The sequence below is a fragment of the Aquarana catesbeiana genome, linkage group LG02 (assembly GCF_042186555.1).
Source record: "Aquarana catesbeiana isolate 2022-GZ linkage group LG02, ASM4218655v1, whole genome shotgun sequence".
Taxonomy (NCBI): domain Eukaryota; kingdom Metazoa; phylum Chordata; class Amphibia; order Anura; family Ranidae; genus Aquarana; species Aquarana catesbeiana.
Genome location: NC_133325.1, coordinates 28,244,252 through 28,271,115, shown reverse-complemented (window position 1 = coordinate 28,271,115; position 26,864 = coordinate 28,244,252). Strand labels below are relative to the sequence as shown.

The window sequence follows — 26,864 nt, the reverse complement described above, 5'->3', positions numbered from 1 at the left end:
GCTGTTTGAAACAGGCGGAACCGGCTGGCCAGAATTCCAAACGCATTCTCAACCACTCTTCTAGCTCTGGCCAGCCGGTAATTAAAAACCCTCCTCTCCGGGGTGAGTGTTCTTTGGGGGAATGGCCTCATGAGGTGCTTGCTGAGAGCGAAGGCTTCATCGGCAATGAAGACAAAGGGGAGTCCTTCCACGTTATCCTCATCAGGTGGCAATCCCAGGCCACCACTCTGGAGACGCTGGCAGAACTCCGTCTGGGCAAATACTCCTCCATCCGACATCCGGCCATTCTTCCCCACGTCCACATATAAAAAATCATAGTGTGCCGACACCACCGCCATTAAAACAATACTGTGGAACCCCTTATAATTAAAATAATATGACCCCGAATGGGGTGGTGGCACAATGTGGACATGTTTCCCATCTATAGCCCCTCCACAATTGGGAAAGTCCCAACGGCTGGCAAAATGGGATGCCACAGTCTGCCATTCCTGTGGCGTTGAAGGAAACTGGGAAATCAAAAAAGAAAACCAAAATCAATTAATTTGTAAGCTAACATTGCAAGAAAATTAGACAATTAAAAACATTATTCCCCAGCATCAGTATAACATTCAATAATTTAATTCTTCTGGAATAACTAATATGGAAAGGCACACTTATCAGATTGCTCACCCCCTCTGATGGAACATTGATTACATTTTAGGGGGTTGTGAAATCCCTAAAAAAAATTACTTTTAGGACACGCAGGAATTTAGGGACTAAAAAGGCTACAAGACTGCAGTTGTCGCACTCTGCAGGTGCAGTTGCTAACCAGCTTACAGTAAATGAGGTAATGTAAAAAGGCATTCATGTTGCAAGGAGTACACAATCACATGCAAGGGCAATTAATGAAAACACTTTGAGGCTTGCATATGATTTGATGATGGAAATCAGCAGAGCTTCTGCTCATTTACTAAAGCACTGGAACAAATGCACTTGTAGAGTGCACATGCATTTTGCAAAGTGCCACATATATTTGCTTTAGACAAATCAACACCACAGAACATTCCAGCAAATTTTAACGAGGGTGGGGGTGGGGGGGTTGTGAAATCTAGATAATTGCTCATTAGCAGCAAACTATTTGGAGTGAGTTTAGGTGGGGGGGGGGGGGGTTGTGAAATCTAGATAATTGCTCATTAGCAGCAAACTATTTGGAGTGAGTTTAGGTGGGGGGGGGGGGGGGTTGTGAAATCTAGATAATTGCTCATTAGCAGCAAACTATTTGGAGTGAGTTTAGGTGGGGGGGGGGGGGTTGTGAAATCTAGATAATTGCTCATTAGCAGCAAACTAAATACACTCAAACAAAATACATTCCAAATGAGTAGACTAGGTGGATATGTTCCCATCACTTCATGCTGGGAAGGTTATTGAAGGAAAATATACATGCATGACAAAAAATAACAGGAAAAAAATCCAGCATGTGTGAGGATAAAAAGGGGACATTCACACTATATTGCAATGATGGTAAGTAGTGTTTGAAGCAAGAAATACATTATATTATCAAAGATTACATAAAAGAACATGTGATGCTAATAAAAGAAAAATATCTTACCTTAATATAGTCCTTCTGCAGGACCTGTATGATGGCAGAACAGGTCTCTGGGATAATGATCCCCAGAGCCTGGGGGGAGATGCCTGTCGAGAACTTAAGGTCCTGCAGGCTTCTCCCTGTGGCCAAATACCGCAAGGTAGCGACCAGCCTCTGCTCCGGAGTGATGGCTTGCCTCATGCAGGTATCCTGCCTGCTGATATAGGGGGTCAGCAAAGCCAACAAACGGTCAAAAACGGGGTCCGTCATCCGGAGAAAGTTCCTGAAATCCTCAGGATTATTCTCACGGATCTCACGGAGCAAAGGCATGTGACAGAACTGGTCACGCTGAAGCAACCAATTCTTGGTCCATGAACTCCTCCTCGCCCTGTTCATGGACTGGTCTTGGGCTGAAGAATAAACTACAGCACCAAGCACATACAATGCACGAGCTCTACGACGAGTACGTACAGGTAACATGGCTTCAAAACGGTCGGCTGGTCAGAACGCACTAAACAGAACGCACTGAAGAACAGCAAGGCCTGTGAAGAACGACCTGAAAATCAGGAACGAGCGGCCAATAAAACAAAGATTTCTCAATGCCAACTGACCAAACGCACTGAAAAGCAGATACAAACCTCACAAGCACAGACTGAACAACAGTTAAAACGAACTGAAAAATACGAGTCTCACAAGCGCGAATCGTCTCTCACCAAACTTCTACTAACACGAGATAAACACGAGATTAGCAGAAGGAGCCCAAAGGGTGTCGTACGGGCTATTGAACTTCCGTTTTATAGTCTCGTCGGACTTGGTGTACGTCACCGCGTACTAGGCTGTCGTACTTTTGTGTGGTCGTGTGTGCGCAAGTCCGTTCGTAACAAAGTCTGCCGCAAGTCCGCCGAAGGTACGTCGGAAGTCTGTCGGACAGGCTGTCGGACTTTTGTAGACGAAAAGTCCGACCGTGTGTACGCGGCATAACAATCAACCAGGATAACAACTCCTGGCAAGTAAATTTGTGAGGCGCAACCCTGCCTAAACTCCAGGGTGCTATATTACTATTGTCCGTAATAAAAGAATATTTGTTTTGAAGAGAACATAGCCCACATAACATTCATCATTGTCCAATTCCCTCGGAACGAATGTACAGGCAGATTCATTGGATGGATGGCCATTATTTTATTTTATTTTTTTTATAAGCAGACCCCTTAGTATTTCCTAATAACAAAAAATATAAAACATCTGTTGAGTTTTGAGGTCCTGACACCCCAGCTTATCACATTTGGCTTGAAAAGAGGACTTGATTTGAGTTGATAATAAAACAGGCAAGTGGAATGACACAGGGGTTAGACAGCTGGTTATGAAAGCATGGCCCCCTAGCATGGCTCCCCAGCATGGCTCCCCAGCATGGCACCACAGCATGGCTCCCAGCATGGCACCCCGGCATGGCTCCCCGGCATGGCAACCCAGCATTGCACCCCAGCATGCCACCCAAGTATGATACCCCAGCATGGCAACCCCAGCATGGCACCCCAGCATTGCACCCCAGCATGGCTCCACAGCATGGCACCCCAGCATGGCACCCCAGCATGGCAACCCAGCATTGCACCCCAGCATGGCTCCACAGTATGGCACCCCAGCATGGCTCCCAGAATGGCACCCCAGCATTGCACCCCAGCATGGCTCCCAGCATGGCTCCCCAGCATGGCACCCCAGCATGGCTCCCAGCATGGCTCCCCAGCATGGCACCCCAGCATGGCACCTTGTCTGTATTGTAGAATTGCTGCGTCGGTAGCGGTTCTGGGTTTTGTGTGACGCCAATCCTGCGTCTGATGACAGCGTTTGCACCTTGAAGTCTTGTTTGTGCAACGGGGCTGGTTTATGGCTCTCCTTCTTCTTATAAAAGTGTTATTGTCAGGTTTACAAGCCGTGCTTCCCTGACTAATCATCAAAGGATGGCTCAATCTTCGGTGTCACCGGATTATCCTTACAATGTGTTTACAGGTGACTACAGTGTAATCCTCTAATCCAACATTTATTGAGGATCTAAAAGACACCATGGCGTCTGGAACCACCCAGACTGAAGATCCGCAGACCCTCCACTGCACCACAGGGGAGCCGGGACAGCAACATTACAGGGATTACATCTGTTCCTCGCTCCATCCAAATTAATGTTTTGGTTGGAAGGATGCTCTAGGAACTGGCCTTCTGCAGAGGAAGGATCTGATGATCAAGGTCACAAGAGTTCCTCAGGGTCCAGGATTGCCCCTGGAAACAGGTGCAGCTGCTGACTGTGGCTCTAATTTTCTTTTGCATCCAGGTTCCTGTTAAAGCTGAAGTGATGAAAAAAAAATGAAATTGATGTACGGGAGGTGTTTTATCTGCCAAAGGATTTGTATTTCTATCCATCCAGTCCTGAAACTTACACAGCTCTGTCTCACAACACACATCCCCGTTTCACAGGAGACCTCATCTTACTGTGCTGCAGTTACACTTTCCTTTCACTGCTCCCTACACTACTGCACACCTGATTGCCCCTTTGTGTCGCTTTTTCATCCCCCCAGTCTGAGCTCTGCTGAACAGGCATCACAAGAAGCCGATCTCAGGTTGAACTGTGTGACGTATCTTCCCTGCTGTATATAACCTGATCCTAATGTATCTAGATGACACCAGCCTATGCATACTCCTGGGAAATTTAGTGTAACCCGACAGAGTGATATCACCATAAAATATTTCCAGAACCTTCTGAAGAGACGTCATGGTAGATACCAGCTGACTCATGGTTCCTGGCCGGTTCATTAGGGAATCAGGTCAGAAGTGATTAATGCCTGATTGTAGTGCAGGAATGAGAACGGATCTTGTAAAATAGATTATGTTTAATTCCTTCACAAGTCAGTGTGATAATCTCCACTGCCATCACTGAGTGTCGGGTCAGCAACCTTTCCCACATTGAATATCAAATTCACAGGCATTAGAGGACCAGTGTGCCAGAGAACAATAGAACCTTCATATCTCAGATCACCCCAATTCCTGAACTATCACACCTCAGATCACCCCAATTCCTGAACCTTCACCCCTCTGATCATCCAATTCCCGAACCTTCACACCTCAGATCAGGTGTGAAGGTTCAGGAATTGGGGTGAGCTGAGGTGTGAAGGTGCAGGAATTGGGGTGATCTGAGGTGTGAAGGTGCAGGAATTGGGGTGATCTGAGGGGTGAAGGTGCAGGAATTGGGGTGATCTGAGGTGTGAAGGTGCAGGAATTGGGGTGATCTGAGGTGTGAAGGTTCAGGAACTGGGGTGATCTGAAATGTGAAGGTTCAGGAATTGGGGTGATCTGAGGTGTGAAGGTTCAGCAATTGGGGTGATCAGATTTGTGAAGGTTCGGGAATTGGGTGATCAGAGGGGTGAAGGTTCAGGAATTGGGGTGATCTGAGGTGTGAAGGTTCAGGAATTGGGGTGATCTGAGGTGTGAAGGTTCAGCAATTGGGGTGATCAGAGGTGTGAAGGTTCGGGAATTGGGTGATCAGAGGGGTGAAGGTTCAGGAATTGGGGTGATCTGAGGTGTGAAGGTTCAGGAATTGGGGTGATCTTAAGTGTGAAGGTTCAGGAAGTGAACCTGAAGATCACCCCAATTACCGAACCTTCACCCCTCTGATCACCCCAATTCCTGAACCTTCACCCCTCTGATCACCCCAATTCCTGCACCTTCACACCTCTAATCACCCCAATTCCTGAACCTTGATACCTAAGATCACCCCAATTTGTGAACCTTTGCACCTCTGATCACCCCAATTCCTTAACCGTAACCCCTCTGATCACCCTAATTACTGAACCTTCACATCTCAGATCACCCCAATTCCTACACCTTCACACCTCAGATCACCCCAATTCCTACACCTTCACACCTCAGATCACCCCAATTCCTACACCTTCACACCTCAAATCACCCTAATTCCTGCACCTTCATACCTCAAATCACCCTAATTCCTGCACCTTCACACCTCAAATCACCCCAATTCCTGCACCTTCACCCCTCAAATCACCCCAATTCCTGCAAATCTCAGATCACCCCAATTACTGCACCTTCAGAAACACAGAGGTTTTAGGCTGGGTTCACACCATTGCGAATTGGATGTGGGTTTTTGACCGGCTCTCTATGGAGCTGAGAGGCTGCGGTTCCGGTGCGAATTTGCACAGGAGCCCTGTGTGTCTTTTGGTCCAATTCAGGTCCGAATTCAGCCAAAAATTTGGGCTGAAATCGGACCTCAAACAGTGAACTAGGACACACCTGACCTCCTACTGTGAGCCGCATGCGTCGATGGTGTGAACCCAGCCTTAGACTTGCTGCATTTGGCAATTCATGGTTCTAGGAGGAGGAAGACATTAGGAGGGTGGGCTTCTTTACATAAAAACATCTGCAACCACAGGACCAATGCTGGTTCTTAGAACAGGGTCAGCATGTGAATGTCCATGATGTCAGACGAGCCTTTCTAAAACCTCATGGAGGTGGGTGGGAGGCAGGTGCAGAGGGGCAGGCCAGGCTTTGTAATTGGCAGTCTAGTGATCTATCAGTTAAAGCCTATATCAGCGCACCACGGCCCAGTCCAAACCTGTGCACATGCCATGTGACAATCTACTGGGTGCCACTGAAAATGGCATCATTGTGTGTCCAGTCCACCCGGCATGCATACCTTCCATTGGATTTCCAACATATGGCACTTCACACGTGAAAAAGGCACAAAAAAAAACAAGAAAAAAAAGCCTAAAAAGCACCTAAATGCTGAAGCTGGAAGGGGGGCTAATTTTTGAGTAATCATTGTGGAACTATTGTTCATCTTTTGGTAAGTGCAGGAGTCTTATAAACTGAACACACTAGTAGATTTTTGAACAAATTATTAAAATTTCCATCCTGCTCTTTTGAATTTCCCCATCACTGTCAAAAACTAAAATTAATCTGAGCCCATTAAAGAATTTGGAAAATTGGACAAACAGTCCTAAAAAAAAAAAAAAATTCAAACAAAATCCTACTAGTGTATGACCAGCTTCCCCTGTTTTGGTCTATTAGATACTTTGTGATACATAGGGGGTATCTGTTTTTGAGATTACAGCAGCTACCCTACTATAGCTAACAAATGACACTTCTAGTCTAGGTTCTTTTTCTATTTTTTTGTTGTTTTGGATTTGGATAGTGAGACCAAGATTTTATATTCATAGGTGACCCCCCCATTGTGGAGATTTTCTCTTACGTTCTGTTCCTGATAACCTGTATAAGAGGGAGTGGCTGTTACATGGAGCAGAAGGAACAGACAGGACTAAAACATTGTCAACCGCTTCCTCACTCTGCTAAAAATGTGTCCCCACTGGAGAGATCTCCCATCACTTCCTGTCTGGAACTAAACGCATCCCGCAGCCGTATATTTTGATACATTGCATACACATTTAATGAAATTTGAACAGTGTACATGGACCCTAAAGGTTTAGATTTCAGGCCCATTTACTTCTTTGCAGTGTGTGAATGCTATGTTCAGTATTAATGTGTTGCGTTGAAATGAATGGGCTGCCAATGTACCCGGGCATGATAAAGAAGCACACAACCCTTTATTTCTAATGCGATGCACTAGTGTACATTGCAGCGTTCGTAGGGTGCATTACACATGGTGTGCGTGTTACCACAATCATACCTCCCAACTTTTTGAGATAGGAATGAGGGACACCTATCAGCAAAAGTATGCAGGCATAGGACACACCCCATGTCACGCCCCCTTAAAGGAGAATTGTACAAAAAAAAAACAAGATTGGTTAAACACACAAATGCTTTTTTTACCACTACTATTCCTTTATATTGGCATTTGAAATTTACAAATGCAACAATTTAGAAATCAGATGAAAGGTTTAGCACTGGGAAACACTTTTTGATAGATAAAAAGTGCATTTTATATACAACTATATAGATCAGACCAAAATGAGGGACAAATGAGGAAGAAAGAGGGACAGAGGGACATTGCTCCAAATCAGGGACAGTCCCTCGAAATCGGGGACAGTTGGGAGCTATGCCACAATGCAGAGGTGTGAATGGGACCTAGACTTCTTTATCCTAGCCTGGCCTGTGAGCTCTTTGTTGGTGTTGTCAGTGTTCCGTAGCAATTTGCACATTTAATCTGTTTCAGTGTGCCAGTGTCAGTTTGCGGGTTTGCTCTCTGTCAATGTGCAGTGGCAGTTTGCAGGTTTGTTTTATGTTGGTGTGGCAGTTTGCAGTTTTGCTCTGTGCCAATAGGCAGTGGCAATTTGCAGATTTGCTCTGTGTCAGTGTGCAGTGTCAGTTTGCAGGTTTGCTCTGTGTCAGTGTGCAGTGGCAGTTTCGCTCTGTGTCAATGTGAGGTGGCAGTTTGCGGGTTTGCTCTGTCAGTGTGCAGTGACAATTTGCAGGTTTTCTCTGTGTCAGTGTCAGTGTTGCCAACCGTCAGTATTTTTACTGGCAGCCGGTAAAAAATTGGCACTTTTCTCCTGCCAGTAAATGCCAGTAAGAGGAAAAGGTTGCCAGTAAACAATATGGCTGTGCCGCTCGGCTCTGAACTGCGCATGCGCAGCTCTGGCCTGTAGCTGTCCAAGACCATCCAAGTGCCTGCTACAGTGTGTTTGGGGGGTGCCGGTGGGGGTGGGGTGGGGGGGGGTGGTTCTGGTAGAGGCAGTGTCTGAGCATGACGTGTGATGTCATGGTGCAAGGGAGCGGAGTGCCTGGAGCAGAGTGTGCAGGTCTGCAGGACGGGATTAAGGCAAGCCAGGACCGGGACTGTCAGTGCTGTTTGGATTGGAGGGGACTGAAGGGACCACCTGGCATGCAGAGAGACTGTCACTGTGACTCAGGAGGGGACGTGTCACAATGGTGATCTGTGCTGCAGCACAATGTTGTTAGTATCACTGTGAGAGTCGATGTCATGTGTGCACCACCCATTCTAATTTCTTGCCCCTCTGAGTTCTGTCCCTGAGCTACTTACTATATCGAAAATAAAATTAGAAATAGGCTTTTTGCCTTAAAATCTACCTTAAATCATAATGCTAATTGCATATTGTACTTATTTGTATCCTAAATACTGGAATTTGTACTTAAAACTGTAATTTTGGAACTGACAGTAAAAACGTGGCTGTGCCAGTAAATTTTGGGTGTCATGTCAGTAAATTTCAATCTGGTAGGTTGGCAACACTGGTCAGTGTGCAGTGGCAGTTTGCAGGTTTGTTTTAGGTTGGTGTGTCAGTGTGGCAGTTTGCAGGTTTGCGCTCCTTAGATAAGTAGTGGATTGTGTTTTGGGCGGAGAGATCTGTACCGTGTTGTTCTTGCTGGGAATACACAGAGCCGCCCTCCTCCTGTAATAACAGCTCATTGTATGCTGTGCTCTCAGCAGCAGGGACCCGTGAGCTATTTCACCGCCGTTTGTACAAGCTCTGGGCGTGGGACACACTTATCCCATCAATGGAAGCCACGTGCTGCAACAGGTGTCTGCTGACACCGAGACAATGACACCCGAATGTGCCCCCCCACCTGTAGGACACCGCCCTACATGTCAGGGGCAGTCACCCAAGACGGGGTCACCTGCACCATTCTATTCCTGGGGTGCCATTGTGCAAAAACATTTCTCATTATAAGAAAATATTTTGGAATGTTTTTATGCCGTCATGCCATGAATGGTACAGGGGAAGAGTACCTGTTCCTGTAAATAGTCAGCTCTGGGTATAAACTATAATATAATATGATATAATATAATATATAATAACCACTGTACAGGGGAATTGTACCTGTCTCTTTATATAGCCAGCTCTGGGTATGACTTACAGTACAGTACAATATAATGCAATAATTATATATTGTATGCGGGAAGAGTACCTGTCCCTTTATAGAGCCTGTATAACACATATAACACACAGTCGTATAAAATATTAGAGTAGAATAGAATAGAATAGAATAGTCATGGACTGTACAAAGGAAGGGTGCCTGTCCCTGTATATACAGTGAGGGAAAAAAGTATTTGATCCCCTGCTGATTTTGTACATTTGCCCTCCGAGAAAGAAATGATCAGTCTATAATTTTAATGTTGGGGTTATTTTAACAGTGAGAGACAGAATAACAACACAAATATCCAGAAAAACACATTTCAAAAAAGTTATAAATTGATTTGCATTTTAATGAGTGAAATAAGTATTTGATCCCCTATCAGTCAGCGAGCTTTCTGGCTCCCGGGTGTCTTCTATGCAGGTAACGATCTGAGATTAGGAGCACACTTCTAAAGGAAGTGCTCCTAATCTCAGCGTGTTACCTGTATAAAGGACACCTGTCCACAGAAGCAATCAATCAATCAATCAGATTCCAATCTCTCCACCATGGCCAAAACCAAAGAGCTGTCCAAGGATGTCAGGGACAAGATTGTAGACCTACACAAGGCTGGAATGGGCTACAAAACCATCGCCAAGCAGCTTGGTGAGAGGGTGACAACAGTTGGTGTGATTATTCCCAAAAGGAAGTAACACAAAATAACTGTCAATCTCCCTCGGTCTGGGGCTCCATGTAAGATCTTACCTCGTGGAGTTTCAATGATCATGAGAACGGGGAGGAATCAGCCCAGAACTACACGGGAGAATCTTATCAACGATCTCAAGGCAGCTGGGACCATAGTCACCAAGAAAACAATTGGTAACACACTACGCCGTGAAGAACTGAAATCCAGCAGTGCCCACAAGGTCCCCCTGCTCAAGAAAGCACATGTACAGGACCATCTGAAGTTTGCTAATAAACATCTGAATGATTCAGAGGAGAACTGGGTGAAAGTGTTGTGGTCAGATGAGACCAAAATTGAGCTCTTTGGCATCAACTCAACTTGCCGTGTTTGGAGGAGGAGGAATGCTGCCTATGACCCCAAGAACACCATCCCCACAGTCAAACAAGGAGGTGGAAACATTATGCTTCGGGGGTGTTTATCTGCTAAGGGGGCAGGACAACTTCACCACATCAAAGGAACGATGGACAAGTCCATGTACCATCAAATCTTGGGTGAGAACCTCCTTCCCTCAGCCAGGGCACTGAAAATGGGTCATGGATGGGTATTCCAGCATGACAATGACCCAAAACACAAGGCAACAAAGGAGTGGCTCAAGAAGAAGCACATTAAGGTCATGGAGTGGCCTAGCCAGTCTCCAGACCTTAATCCCATAGAAAATATATGGAGGGAGCTGAAGGTTCGAGTTACCAAACATCAGCCTCAAAACCTTAATGACTTGAAGAGGATCTGGAAAGAGGAGTGGGACAAAATCCCTCCTGAGATGTGTGCAAACCTGGTGACCAACTACAAGAAACGCCTGACCTCTGTGATCGCCAACAAGGGCTTTGCCACCAAGTACTAAGACTGTTAAAATAAACCTACTAGTAAAATTATAGACTGATCATTTCTTTGTCAGTGGGCAAACGTACAAAATTAGCAGGGGATCAAATACTTTTTTCCCTCACTGTAGTAAGCTCTGGGTATAACACACAGTACAGTATAATATAATATAATAGCCATGAACTATGAGAGTGGGAAGAGTACCTGTCCTGATATATAGTTACTTCTGAGTATAACACACAGTATGATATAATATAATATAATAACCATTGACTGTGCAAGTGGGAAGGGTACCTGTCTCTTTATATTGTCAGCTCTGGCTATAAAATATAATATAATAGCCATAGACTGTACAGGGGAAGAGTACCTGTCCTTTTATATAGTTAGTTCTGGGTAAAACACACATTGTAGTATAATATAATATAATATAATATAATATAATATAATATAATATAATATAATATTAGCCATTGACTGTACAGGGGAAGAGTGCCTGTCATTTTATATAGTTAGCTCTGGGTATAATGTATAATATAATTTAATAGCCATTGACTGTACAAGGGAAGAGTACCTGTCCCTTTATATAGTCAGCTCTGGGTATATAACACACAGCATAGTATAATATAATACCCAAGGACTGTACAGGAGAAGAGTACATATCCCTTTATATAGTCATTTTTCATTATAACACAGTGCAGTGTCTTTCTTTTCTTAAAGGGCCTCCTCGATCTGTCGGCAGGAACTACCATTGCTGCAAATTGTTGGATGGCGATGACTCCAGGTCTGCTCTCTGTAGGTGAGTGCAGGGTGCTGTGGTGACATTGAGCTGGCTGCTCCTCCTCTTTATTTCTCACTCTCCATTACCCAGAAGGTTAACATGAAAGGTTACACTTCTTTCCCAGTTCCCATTCCCTGTTATCAGCATGCTCTCACTCTCTTCAGAAATAAATCAGACCAAATGTTGCTAAATCAGAACTTCCTTTACTTGAATTAAAAGGCATTCAACCAACAGTTCCATTGTATCTCCACATCACAGTTTTCCAATTGTTACATGAACAAGGCAACGTGTCAGTAAACACATTGATACTCCATCTCCGCTTTTTATAAACACTTCACTGTTATGCCCCGTACACACGGTCGGTCTTTGTTCGGACATTCCGGCAACAAAATCCTAAGATTTTTTCCGACGAATGTTGGCTCAAACTTGTCTTGCATACACACGGTCACACAAAGTTGTTGGAAAATCCGATCGTTCTGAACGCGGTGACGTAAAACACGTATGTTGGGACTATAAACGGGGCAGTGGCCAATAGCTTTCATCTCTTTATTTATTCTGAGCATGCGTGGCACTTTGTCCGTCGGATTTGTGTACACACGATCGGAATTTCCGACAATGGATTTTGTTGTCGGAAAATTTTATAGCCTGCTCTCAAACTTTGTGTGTCGGAAAATCCGATGGAAAATGTTCGATGGAGCCCACACACGGTCGGAATTTCCGACAACATGCTCCGATCGGACATTTTCCATCGGAAAATCCGACCGTGTGTACGGGGCATTACTGTGCTGGACTCGGGCTATGAGGTGGTACTCATACCTTTAGTTTGTGATAATTACCAACTGGTAGTAATACGGTCTCAGTGCCGTTCTGGGTCCCGCCAAAGGATAACTGCACTCTAGGTGCAATGTTACATCTCCCAGTGTATGGCCTTTCCAACTCCCAACACTAACAACAGGGCGAGTGTAAGTAACTGCTCAAAATCCTCTACCTTGTCTGTCTATTGCAGCAAAGGAATACGTTTTCTAATGTAAGCTCCCTGTTGTCTACACAAATGAAGCCTGGAACTCTAATCAAGGCTGCCCCATCTCTTGAGATGGTCTTTGGTCTCTCAAACTAGTCAGGGCAAAGCTTTCTCAGCTGTCCATTTCTGGTACCTCAAAAATATATATAAGAACCCCCTTCCCCCGAAAACGTAAAGTCTATAAAGTGCTCAAAACAAATTTTCCAAAAGTGAAACCAAACTTAACATATTTTGCCTCCAAGAGGCTTTGTCAAGGGGGATATAATGTGATCAACAAAAAATATAAAGAGCAACAATATCATGAATGGCCATCCTATCTGAGGGACCATAAATGGGGACGAGCACCCTGGTATCCTCCCATTGTTGAAAGGCATGTGGCCTGGTCTGGTAGAGGAAACCACATGCTCATTGCCCTAATTTCCTGGACCCAGATTGTATGCCTGGATTTCAATGTTGCCATTTATGTGACATGAAAAGACCCTGTCCCTGTTGAACGTTATTTTTATTTTTTTTACATTGGTACATGTCCCTCATGGCAGTGCCCTGTTCCATATGCCCTTTTTAACAATAGCTTACCTTTTAACCTTAAAAAGGCCAGAAGAAATAACAAGTTCCTGCTCCTATAGACTTTAATAGGGTTCACCGGTAAGTTTGGGTTTGTGGACTTCCAGCTGGGTTTGCCAAATCCAGCTTGAGCTGAACCTGGCCAGATTTTCTCATCCCTGGTGTGCAGCATCATTCACTATCATAGCCTGGCATTATATGTGGTGCTTTGCTCCTCAAATAAAACATTTATACACAAGGGAGTTGATTTACCAAAGGCAAATAAACTGTGCACCTTGCAAGTGCAGTTGCTCCAGAGCTTAGTATATGAGGTGAAGCTTCACTTTGCACAGAGTACCCAATTACAAGCAAGGGAAAAAAACAGGCTTTTGCTTGCACATGATTGGATGATGGAAGTCAGCAGAGCTTCCCCTCATTTACGAAGCTCTGGAGCGACTGCACTTACAAAGTGCTCAGTATATTTGTTTTTAGTAAATCCACCCCAAGGAGACCACATTGCAGCCATTTAGTTTGATGTTCTCATTATCTGAGCTCCAGTTTTGTCTAAGCTGCAGGAGTGATTTTTAAGAAACAGAATAGCGTTACTAAAATCTCTTTGGATACTATGGTAGCAGGTTGGAACCCCTGTTTATGCCCATATGAGAAAGATTCACCCTCTCTATGTGTCCTGGTGACCACCACCTTGTGAATGGGACTCAAAAATTTACAGTTGTCACCACAATAGGTTTAGACGGGAAATCTCCCAATAAGCTAAGTTGTTAAGTTGTTCCCACTAGTACTGTCTAATATTGGATTTCTCTTATTTTGGATAGACTTCCTATCAAATAGGAAGGTCACAGATGGCAAAAAGAAAAAAAATCTGAAGGATTTTGGAGAGTACCCAAACTGTGGGAGCAGTGCTTATAAAAAGAGGACAAAACACTAGTCTTCCGTATTAATGAGCTACAGTTTGGCCCAAACCCATGAGAACTTGTCACATGATAGCAGGCTGCCGGCCCAATCGGCTGAGGCCTGGGAAGTCCCTGCCCCACAGGCATATAACAAAGGAATGCTGATGACATCACTGACCTAATATGGACATGAAGCCTTTTAGTTACACTCTCCTAAAATAGCAACACTGCACCCTGTTAGTTACACCACTGCTGGAAATAATGTCATTGGATCCCATTAGATATACCTTCACTGCCAATCGTAAGATTGTACCTTATTAGTTACAGTATATTGCTGCTGGCAATAGTATCACAGCATCCTGTCAGTTATACCCCTGATGACAACAGTAACATTGTAACCCATTAGTTATGCACCTGCTGACAATAGTGCCATTGTACTCAGTCAGTTATACCCCACTGACAATAGTACAACTGTTCTCAGTCAGTTACACCCCACTGACAATACTATCATTGTACTTAGTCAGTAAAACCCCACTGACAATACTACCATCATACGCAGTCAGTTATACCCCACTATTAATACCGCCATCGTACACAGTCAGTTATACCCCACTGACCATACTACCATCATATGCAGTCAGTTATACCCCACTGACAATACTACCATCGTACATAGTCAGGTATACCCCACTGGCAACAGTGCCATGGTACTTAGTCAGTAATACCCCATTGACAATACTACCATTGTACGCAGTCAGTTATACCCTGTTGACCATTCTACCATCGTACACAGTTATACTCCAGTGACAATAGTGTCATCATACTCTGTTATGCCGCGTGCACAGGAGCGGACTTTTCGACCCAACTGGTCCGACGGACCGAATCCGGCGGACAATCCGACCGTGTGTGGGCTTCATCGGACCTTCAGCAGACTTTTTCTGTCAAAAGTCTGTCGGACTTTAGATTTGGAACATGCTTCAAATCTTTACATAACAGGACACAGAGAGCAAAAAAATAAATAAAAGAAAACTGATAGGGGCTCTCACTAATACATTTTCTATCCAAATATAGAGGAAACATGTTTTTGGTAGAGTTACACTTTAATTAATTTTTTTCACATGCACATCTGGAAAATCAGATTCTTTATAGGATATAATATACAAGGACATACCTCATATACAGTAGGATATTATATATAGGATATGATACTGTACATAGGATATTATACAGTATATAGAATATGATATATAGGGTATTATATACATGATGTTAAATACATTAATTTTGTATATAGGATATTGTATATAGGATATTATATATAGGATATTTTATCATTCTAAAGACAAATAGAAATATTTATCACACCTGTAATCCTCTGCAGTTCCCAGTTTATGAATAGTTACGGCAATGAGTCATCAACACCAATAAACTTCTGATGAAACATTTAATAAGCACTTTGTAGAATGTTCCGGAAGCTGTGATTTAGCTTGATTGTCATTCATGTATTTGGCTGTAAGCTCTAACTTCAGGACAACATGGGTGTCATGAAGAATTCATGTGCCATCTACCCTATTATGGCAAAATCCATAAGTGTATGACACCTGGCTGTTCCCTGATTACCTGCACCCACTCCCCCTCGTTGTCACTCATAAACCAGCTACTTAAAGGAAAACTCCACCTAAACCTTTTATTCCAAGATCATTTTTCTATAATCATATTCTCATTTTTATGTAATCTTTAGATCTGTTATAGAGGTCATTGTACCATGGTGCATTAAAAGCACACATTTTCTTGACCACTCAAGAAAGTCCCAGAAGTGTATGTGTAGCCAATTTTTTTTTTTTTTTTGGTTTGGCATAGAGCACTGTTTCTCAACCTTTTTTCGATCAAGGCACCCTTTAAAATTATGGTTCAAAATCTTGAGGCACCCCATTCTAAAATGTGAAAAATGAATCCAACAGTTTTAACAGAGTAACATCCACACACTGGATACCCAATTTTACAGGTTATGTATTCTTCCAAAGTAAATCCACCTTTGCACACTGGTACTGACTAGTTCTCCGGTGTTTCTCATCTCTCTCAGTTTCCCAGCTAATGTGACCCCAGTCCTGGCAAAGAGGGGCGGGGAGCGGTAAACAAGGATGCTGTGCACGTCCTCCTTATCATCTGATGACATCATTGGTTGTTAGGACGCTGGTGGCTGGAAGGTTGTAATGGTGCACCATGAAAACCTGTGGCTTTGTGTAACTAAAAGGCATGCTTGGTCCACCCACAGGCTTGTATACCACTTTGGGGCAATTTTTAGGCTTTTGCCAGGGCACCCGTGAAGAAACCTGAAGGCACCCTGGTTGAAAAAGGCTGGTGTAGAGTATGGAAGGGTTAAAACCCCTACCAGGTCAGTTTTTGCTATCTGTGTCTTGCTAGGTGTCACACTCACTCCTCCCCAATTCAGTACCCTGTCCTCACTTCGACATGCAGCCATTGGCATTTCAGGGGTTCACCCAGAGCACTGGGGCTGCGGCCAATCAGGAGACAGACAGTACTCCTGGTCAGTGCTGTGGTCAATCAGGAGACAGCACTCTTGAATGATGCAAGTTCAAATTTAGAAGTTGCACTTAGTTTTGTGTTCCAGAAATGCATCACTTTGCTTAAGTTAGGCCCACTGATGTGTTATCCTTATATGTCTCCTTGTTCCTCATATCCTCCATGCCAGTCACCAGCCTTAATTCCTAGTGACTCCAGGGCATCCAGTGTTTTCAGTGACCTTTCAGAATTTTGTGTCACTCAGTGACCTCAGAGTATTATGTGCTCCCAGTGACCCCAGAGTATCTCCTACCACCCAGTGACCCCGGAGCATACTTTATCACCCAGTAACCTCACAGCATCCTATGTTTCCAGTGAGCCCTCAGAATTTTGTGTCACTCAATGATTCCAAAACATTATGTGCTCCCAGTGACCCCAGAGTATCTCATGCCATCCTAGTGACCCCTAAGCATCCTGTGGTACACAGTGACCCCAGAGCATCCTGTGTCACCCAGTAACCTCACAGCATCCTGTGTTCTCGGTGACCCCCAAGCATTCTCTGACACCTAATAACCCTAGAGCATCCTGTGTTCCCAGTGACTCCAAAGCTACCATTGCATCTGGTGTCATCTAGTGACCCCAGTGTGCTCTATGCACGTCTGCACGATCCTCTAATCTCCTAAAATGTCTCTCTCTTTCAGTGGGAATAGACCACTGTCTGTGACACCAGGGAGATTTCCCTTCACTTCCTGTTTGAAGACGCAGCAGTAAAGCTGGCTATACACTAGTAGCATAGCTCCCAACTGTCCCTGATTTTGAGGGACTGTCCCTGATTTGGAGCAATGTCCCTCTGTCCCTCATTCCTCCTCATTTGTCCCTCATTTTGGTCTGATCCATATAGTTAGTATATAAAATGCACTTTTTATCTATCAAAAAGTGTTTCTCAGCGCAAAACCTTTCATCCAATTTCTAAATTGCTGCATTTGTAAATTCCAAAAGCCAATATAAAGGAATAGTAGTGGTAAAAAAAAAAAAACACTTGTGTGTTTAACCAATCTTTTTTTTTGTACAATTCTCCTTTAAGGGGGTGTGGCAAGCTGTGTGCCCCTATGTCTGCATACTTTTGCTGATAGGTGTTCATCATTCCCATCTCAAAAAGTTGGGAGGTGTGACTAGTAAATTTTCGCACAAACTTTTGTACGAACATCCTCAGTACATTAAATGACCTGGCAAATGTCGTTTGAAAGTACCGTACATCAAAATGTCCTTTGTTTTTAAGATATAATTGTAAAATGAATGGACTTTCCTGAAGGAAAACCATATTCACTGTTAGAAATTTGTCAGACAAACATTTTCCAAACCTATTCCTTCGAATGTTCGTCACTGTGGTCAAAAACAAACACCAATTTGACTCCACTGATGATTGGAAAATAGAACAAATGTTCTTTTGAAAAAATTTGAATAGAATTCTACTAGTGTATGGCAAGCTTTAACCTCTTGACCTCCGGAAGATTTATCCACCTTCATGAACAGACCATTTTTTTTGCGGAACGGCGCGGCGTTACTTTAACTGACAATGCGACGATGTACCCAAATAAAATTTGTCATTTTTTCCCACAAATAGAGCTTTCTTTTGGTGGTATTTGATCACCTCTGCGGATTTTATTTTTTGCGCTATAAACAAAAAAAGGCCGACAATTTTGAAAAAAAAAAACAATGTTTTTTACTTGCTCTTATAAAACATATCCAATAAAAGGTTAGAAAAATCTAATTTCTTCATAAATTTCGACTAATATGTAATCTGCTACATATTTTTGGTAAAAAAAAATCCCAATAAGCGTATATTGATTGATTTGTGCAAAAGTTATAGCGTCTACAAACTATGAGGTATTTTGATTTATTTTATTTTTTACTAGTAATGGCCACCATTACTCAATCAACAACTTTAACCTACAGGTAAACCTAGATTAAGGCTTACCTGTAGGTGCAAGAAATATCTCCCAAACCTAAAAGGTTTAGGAGACATTTGCAGAAATAGCAGCACTGATGTCCATAGACATTGGGCGCAGTGCACTGAGCGTGCCGTTTCTAACGGCGATCATGCCGTTAGTGGTGGCACCAGCGCGCATGCGCAGGAGTGACGTCATTGCTGCTCCGGCCAGTCACAGCGCCGGAGCAGCAATACCCGGAAGACACGCCGAGTCAAAATATCAGCGACGGAGGAGGTGAACGAGGGTCGCTTCGGGGGCTTCGATCTCAGGTAATTCATAATGAGCTAGTATGCTATGCATACTAGCTCATTATGCCTTTGTCCTGCAGGGTGTTTTTTTTTTTAAAGAGAGGGTTTACTTCCTCTTTAATAAGAGAAAAACTATCCAAAGTGAAGGGAATTTCACTCTTTTCAACAGGTGACACCAGAACAGAACTGGGTCCACTTTTACAGTTTAAGGTGTTGGGAGCCTGATGGGATCATTGTCCAGTGTCTGATACCGCTGCTATCTGGAATTTGGTTTGTTTTTCCAGCCCGGTCTGTTGGAGCATGGTGGGATGCTTGAAACTACTGCTATCTGGACCGAATCGTGGAGAGACCTCTTGGCAGTCACTGACTGATATGATTACCCCTGACGGTGTGGAGACATCTGCGGAAGCTTGATCGTGTGGAGTCAGCTGCAGGAGCCCGATAGACCGACAGATGGGACACTGAGAGAGCCAAGGAGGAGTTCCATCCGAGGATTACCCATACATGCTCATTACCCCTGTAGGGGTTACTACTTTTGATGAGCGGGGACCTGACGGGGGGAGCACTATCAGTCGCCTTGTTGCCGAGCACTGAAGTCACTTGAAGAAATACAATTGGTCATTTTGCAACTGCACCTTTTTTCTCATATTTTGGGACTTGCACTTTGAAGTTTTGATTTTTTATGTTTTTGAGTTTTATGGTTTATTTTTTTGACAGTAAGATAGTACCTTTGTGTAACACTTGTATGTTTTAGGTCGCTTATTTTTGACCTGATGGACACATATATACAGATATATATACTGTATATATTTTTTATATGAAAGGTATGCCTTGGTTGATCACTTATAATACCTGCTCATATCTGTTTCACATGTACTGACACTTGTTTAATCACATTTGTGCCAGGATACATTTATATCCATCACTGCAGGGTACACTTATATACACTCCAATTACCAATGCATAAGCACATTTATAGAATTTAGTTTATACAGTATAGGTATCCCCCTTTTTTTCTTTTTTTTTATTAGTTTTTTATTAATTTTTTTTTTCTCTGGTAACAGAGCACTTATCTAACACCTTCCTGTGCACTTACCTTGTGATATAGGGTAGCGCCAACCACCCCACTTCCTTACCTCTACCAGAACATTTGGCCCCATCGAAAGATTTCCCCCTCACCTTTTGCTCTCATGACAACGCAAACATTTGGGATTTCCTATCTTCCTCTGTCTTGGGGACAATGGTCACTAGCACAAATAGCACCTCTACAGTGGGGGGACCTCTATTTTCACCTGGTGATCCTGCCAGTAAAAATTTTATTTTCTAAGGTGACAATGCTCTCTCACTGTACTGTCTCTATAGAGGAGCAGCATCAACCTAGGATAGGACTACAGAACACCACTTCTTTATAACATAGGGGAAAGGTGTTCTATAGTCCACAGAGAGACTCGGGAACAAAGTACCTTATAACAATCGACAGAGAGCACAGGAAGTTATCAACTCACAATAACTCTGGCAGCAGCAATAGGCATTATTTGTTGCATTTATAGAACAGATATAACAAAATGTGATATTTAAAACCAAACCGAGATCAAGTAAGAAAAGTTAATGGTTAAAGGAGTTGTATAGGCAGAAGGTTTTTCTTTATCTTAATGCATTCTATAAAAAAACTATCTGTGTGTAGCAGCCCCCTAATTACCTACCCAATTTTCCCTCCATCTCTCTCCAGCGATGTCCACGAATGTCTAAGCCGTCCGGGACACTCCTCCTGATTGACTGAGACACAGCAGCGGCACAATTGGCTCCTGCGGCTGTCAATCAAAGTCAGTCAGCCAAACAGGGGGGGAGGGGACGGGGCTGGGTCGGGGGTTTCGTGACTGAATGGACACACGGAGCTGTGACTCGGCTCGGGTGCCCCCATAGGAAGCTGCTGACTGTGGGGGGCGCTCGATAGGAGGGAGGGGCCAGGAGCAGCAAAGAGGGGCTTGAGAAGAGGAGGATCTGGGCTGCTCTGTGCAAAACCAACTGCACAGAGCAGGTAAGTATAACAAGACTTTACAATCACTTTATAGTTTACATGTGTACATAATGCCACAGGAGACAATAATGCTATATAGAGGATTAATAATAAAACACAACATCAAAGTAGAACCTTAGCAAAGGGAATTAATACAAGTTACTCAGTATAGCTGGTGTGTCAGCACATAGTGTTCACCTGCAACTTTATAGAAAAGAAAACTAGACGGAGAACTGAGAATGACAGAGTATTGACAAGTAATAAAAGGCTGGCATCCTGCCTAGTGTGTTGTCCATGGGCATCTCCATGTTGGTGAGAAATTTACCTTCACCATGAGATGATGCTACTAAATATAGGAGATATAGAAAAACATGGAGCACAATTCACTGACGTGGCACCACATCCATATATATATGAGAAGAGCAAAAACAAGGTGCTGCATGAGGGGATCGTGAAGGCATGCTGTTGGACCAGCTAACATATTTTGAAAGTATACCCTGTGCTGCTTGGCTTTTGGCCTTCGTGGGAGGATGGTTTACTTATGAATAGGGATGAGCCGAACACCCCCCTGTTCGGTTCGCACCAGAACATGCGAACAGGAAAAAAGTTCGCTCGAACACGCGAACACCGTTAAAGTCTATGGGACACGAACATGAATAATCAAAAGTGCTAATTTTAAAGGCTTATATGCAAGTTATTGTCATAAAAAGTGTTTGGGGACCTGGGTCCTGCCCCAGGGGACATGGATCAATGCAAAAAAAAGTTTTAAAAACGGCCGTTTTTTCAGGAGCAGTGATTTTAATAATGCTTAAAGTCAAACAATAAAAGTGTAATATCCCTTTAAATTTCGTACCTGGGGGGTGTCTATAGTATGCCTGTAAAGGGGCGCATGTTTCCTGTGTTTAGAACAGTCTGACAGCAAAATGACATTTGGAAGGAAAAAACTCATTTAAAACTACTCGCGGCTATTGCATTGCCGACAATACACATAGAAGTTCATTGATAAAAACGGCATGGGAATTCCCCCCAGGGAAACCCCGAACCAAAATTAAAAAAAAAAAAAATGACGTGGGGGGGTCCCCCTAAATTCCATACCAGGCCCTTCAGGTCTGGTATGGATATTAAGGGGAACCCCGGCCAAAATTTAAAAAAAAAATGACGTGGGGTTCCCCCTAAATTCCATACCAGACCCTTCAGGTCTGGTATGGATTTTAAGGGGAACCCCGCGCCAAAAAAAAAAAAAAAAAACGGCGTGGGGTCCCCCCAAAAATCCATACCAGACCCTTATCCGAGCACGCAACCTGGCAGGCCGCAGGAAAAGAGGGGGGGACGAGAGTGCGCCCCCCCCCTCCTGAACCGTACCAGGCCACATGCCCTCAACATTGGGAGGGTGCTTTGGGGTAGCCCCCCAAAACACCTTGTCCCCATGTTGATGAGGACAAGGGCCTCATCCCCACAACCGTGGCCGGTGGTTGTGGGGGTCTGCGGGCGGGGGGCTTATCGGAATCTGGAAGCCCCCTTTAACAAGGGGACCCCCCAGATCCCAGCCCCCCCCTGTGTGAAATGGTAAGGGGGTACTTACCCCTACCATTTCACTAAAAAACTGTCAAAATAGTTAAAAATGACAAGAGACAGTTTTTGACAATTCCTTTATTTAAATGCTTCTTCTATCTTCCTTCATCTTCTTCTTCTTCTGGTTCTTCTGACTCTTCTGGTTCTTCCTCCGGCGTTCTCGTCCAGCATCTTCTCCGTGGCGTCTTCTATCTTCTTCTCCTCGGGCCGCTCCGCACCCATGGCATTGGGGGGGAGGCTCCCGCTCTTCTCTTCATCTTCTTCTTCATCCTCTTCTCTTCTTCATCTTCTTCATCTTCATCTTCTCTTCTTTTCTTCTGCGGGCCGCTCCGCATCCATGCATGGAGGGAGGCTCCCGCTGTGTGACGGCATCTCCTCGTCTGACGGTTCTTAAATAACGGGGGGCGGGGCCACCCGGTGACCCCGCCCCCCTCTGACGCACGGTGACTTGACGGGACTTCCCTGTGACGTCACGGGGAATGCCACAGGGAAGTCCCGTCATGTCCCGTGCGTCAGAGGGGGGCGGGGTCACCGGGTGGCCCCCTCCCCCCGTTATTTAAGAACCGTCAGACGAGGAGACGCCGTCACACAGCGGGAGCCTCCCTCCATGCATGGATGCGGAGCGGCCCGCAGAAGAAAAGAAGAGAAGATGAAGATGAAGAAGATGAAGAAGAGAAGAGGATGAAGAAGAAGATGAAGAGAAGAGCGGGAGCCTCCCCCCCAATGCCATGGGTGCGGAGCGGCCCGAGGAGAAGAAGACAGAAGACGCCGCGGAGAAGATGCTGGACGAGAACGCCGGAGGAAGAACCAGAAGAGCCAGAAGAACCAGAAGAAGATGAAGGAAGATAGAAGAAGCATTTAAATAAAGGAATTGTCAAAAACTGTCTCTTGTCATTTTTAACTATTTTGACAGTTTTTTAGTGAAATGGTAGGGGTAAGTACCCCCTTACCATTTCACACAGGGGGGGGCCGGGATCTGGGGGTCCCCTTGTTAAAGGGGGCTTCCAGATTCCGATAAGCCCCCCGCCCGCAGACCCCCACAACCACCGGCCACGGTTGTGGGGATGAGGCCCTTGTCCTCATCAACATGGGGACAAGGTGTTTTGGGGGGCTACCCCAAAGCACCCTCCCAATGTTGAGGGCATGTGGCCTGGTACGGTTCAGGAGGGGGGGGGGGCCGCACTCTCGTCCCCCCCTCTTTTCCTGCGGCCTGCCAGGTTGCGTGCTCGGATAAGGGTCTGGTATGGATTTTTGGGGGAACCCCACGCCGTTTTTTTTTTTTTTTTTGGCGCGGGGTTCCCCTTAAAATCCATACCAGACCTGAAGGGTCTGGTATGGAATTTAGGGGGAACCCCACGTCATTTTTTTTTTTTAATTTTGGCCGGGGTTCCCCTTAATATCCATACCAGACCTGAAGGGCCTGGTATGGAATTTAGGGGGACCCCCCCACGTCATTTTTTTTTTTTTTAATTTTGGTTCGGGGTTTCCCTGGGGGGAATTCCCATGCCGTTTTTATCAATGAACTTCTATGTGTATTGTCGGCAATGCAATAGCCGCGGGTAGTTTTAAATGTGTTTTTTCCTTCCAAATGTCATTTTGCTGTCAGACTGTTCTAAACACGGGAAACATGCGCCCCTTTACAGGCATACTATAGACACCCCCCAGGTACGAAATTTAAAGGGATATTACACTTTTATTGTTTGACTTTAAGCATTATTAAAATCACTGCTCCTGAAAAAACGTCCGTTTTTAAAACTTTTTTTTGCATTGATACATGTCCCCTGGGGCAGGACCCGGGTCCCCAAACACTTTTTATGACAATAACTTGCATATAAGCCTTTAAAATTAGCACTTTTGATTTCTCCCATAGACTTTTAAAGGGTGTTCCGCGGCATTCGAATTTGCCGCGAACACCCCAAATTGTTCGGTGTTCGGCGAACTTGCGAACAGCTAATGTTCGAGTCGAACATGAGTTCGACTCGAACTCGAAGCTCATCCCTACTTATGAAGATACTTTGTGTACAATCTCTATCTATTGGAACAGTGTTTTGCATTTCCCTTCTGCGGTTCCTACTAGCCTTTTTTTCTACGTGCCCATTCCATGCTCTGAGACTAGAAGGTGCATCTTACTTATGTGGATTTAGCATCACCAGATCTTGGTTATATGGTCTCCTGAAGAAGCCGGTTAACGGTGAAATGCGCAGAGACAGGCGCCTAATTGTTTTCTGTAGCCTGGCCTAAATATAGTTATTAAACTATATGTACATTTAACATAATTTTTTAGATGTATATCTATGGGCTATGGCTTAGCAGAATGAGTGCCTTTCTTAAGGAGCCTCCTACATGCAATATATAAACTGCACTGAAATGTTTTTTTATGGATGTAGATGTGTCTAAGAATTTTTTGTAAATGAATAAAATTATGTTTGTATTTTAAATTAACAGAGCATTCACTTTTTTGGGGTTGGGAATGGCACCTTTAAAATCAAATACATGAGATGTGTCAACAATGTTAGGGCCTATGTCAAGAGCTTTGGGCATGTGTCAATGGCATCAGTTTGACATCAGTTTGTGATGTTTCTAAGATCAACCATCCATAATTGACAGACAGGTGCATTTTACCTCCAGTTGACCTCCTTCTAACCTCTACCTGACCTGCTTCGAGCAGATTTTGCATTCCTGTAGACTTGTATAGGAACGCAAAACCCGCTTGACATGAACAAAAGCCATTGTCACTGGCTCCTATCTTGGTAAAGGTTCAGTGGCTTGAGATACAACATTTGGAAATTACACAAGATTTCACAAAAAAATAAATAAAAACACACTTGACAAATGAATAAAATTCAATCAGATCAAAGGCTATGACAAAAATCCCCAGATATATCGATGATTAGCAATTCTGATTTAACTCTAATAACATTGCCGCACCACGACCACTGAAACTGGATGTCAAATTTTTATGTACTTACCCATCAAACTTGACTGTCTGAGAAAACTCTCTTTTAGAATGGGCGTCCCTTTTGTGCTTCACAAATTTAATCTGGACTGAATTCTTCATCGATGGTAAACAGATAGGCAGATCAAGGTGTTCACCGAATATCTATAGATAAGCCATGCATATAGAGTAGGGTATCTTACTAAACAGAAATGGCATCATGCATTTATAAGAATGTCTTGACTGGACTGTTTCTTGGAGACCAATTCATTTGTGTTCTCCTTGGCTAATCTCTAATGCTTTATTTCTGGTGTCTGTCTCTAGGATGTTATTGTACAATGTAAGCACTCTTAGAGGGTATGATGTCTCATGCAAGAGGCTCTACTATCCACTGTAACTAGAACACCAGAGTATTTTTATAAAGTGTACCACATTTCCATTGTATAACCAACCAAGATCATACATGAAGTTCTCTCACAGCTGGACCTTTTGGCTGAAGGATGGAGGAAGTCATGCAGCCCCTCCACAGAATGAAGATAGATGGATGAAGGTTGTCTATTGGAATCTCTTTAGAGTAAAAATCTGATGGACTAATGCTGTCTTTTTAAGTCCTGCTTTGTAAAATTGAGCTGGGCAGAAAGAAATTGTCTTCTGGGGTCTCTCTCGTTAGCTGATGGATGGAGATTCTTTCTTGAGGTCTCGCTCCATAGAATGGATTGAATAGACACAGCACAGATGTATCTTAGACTCTCTCTCTCTCTAGAATGAAGCTGAAGAGATGGATTCTGTATTTTAAACTCTCACTGGAGAACGTGGATGCATGGAGGCTCTATCTTGAAGTCACTCTAATGAATGAAAATGGTTGGAAATGTTTCTTGTAGGAATTCTTTCCAGAGTAAAGTTGGAGAGATGAATGGATGCTCCCTCTCTAGGTGTCTATCTCTCTCGGTGTAGAAGAAGCTTTCTCTGAAAGTAGTTGTGTACAGAGTGTGAGGGATGCAATGTGTCACAGTCAGACCGGTCCCTCCTGTAGAAGTGGGCGGCTCTTCCTACACTAATAATCTATATTTATATACAGCTTGTTAAGCCTGTCATACCTCAGTCTCCTCACTTATAACTGTCTCACATACATTATCTTTTCCCCCACCCCCAAAGACTCTTTTTATCCTGCATAATACATATCTGTGGGTGGCTAACTTATTAATACTAATTATCTCTCTGTATAACGAGTTTTACAAGTATTGCTAAATTATAAACCTCTCCATTCCTACTTTACTAGTGAACTATGACAATGGAATCTCTCTATTACAAAACTATACTCCTCTCTCATCACCTCTCTATTACTGAACTATACTCCTTTCTCACCACTGATCTATTACTGAACTATACTC

At 43.9% G+C, this 26,864-nt stretch overlaps 1 protein-coding gene across 1 annotated transcript in view; it reads right to left on the bottom strand.

The window, feature by feature from the left end:
• Positions 1-26,489, bottom strand: part of LOC141126738 (FH2 domain-containing protein 1-like) — a 94,154-nt gene extending 67,665 nt beyond the window's left edge. Inside the window, exon 1 of the mRNA XM_073612702.1 lies at positions 25,508-26,489. The gene's annotated coding sequence lies outside the window, so the exon portion shown is untranslated. The remainder of the gene's footprint in view (positions 1-25,507) is intronic.
• Positions 26,490-26,864: the final 375 nt, after the last annotated feature.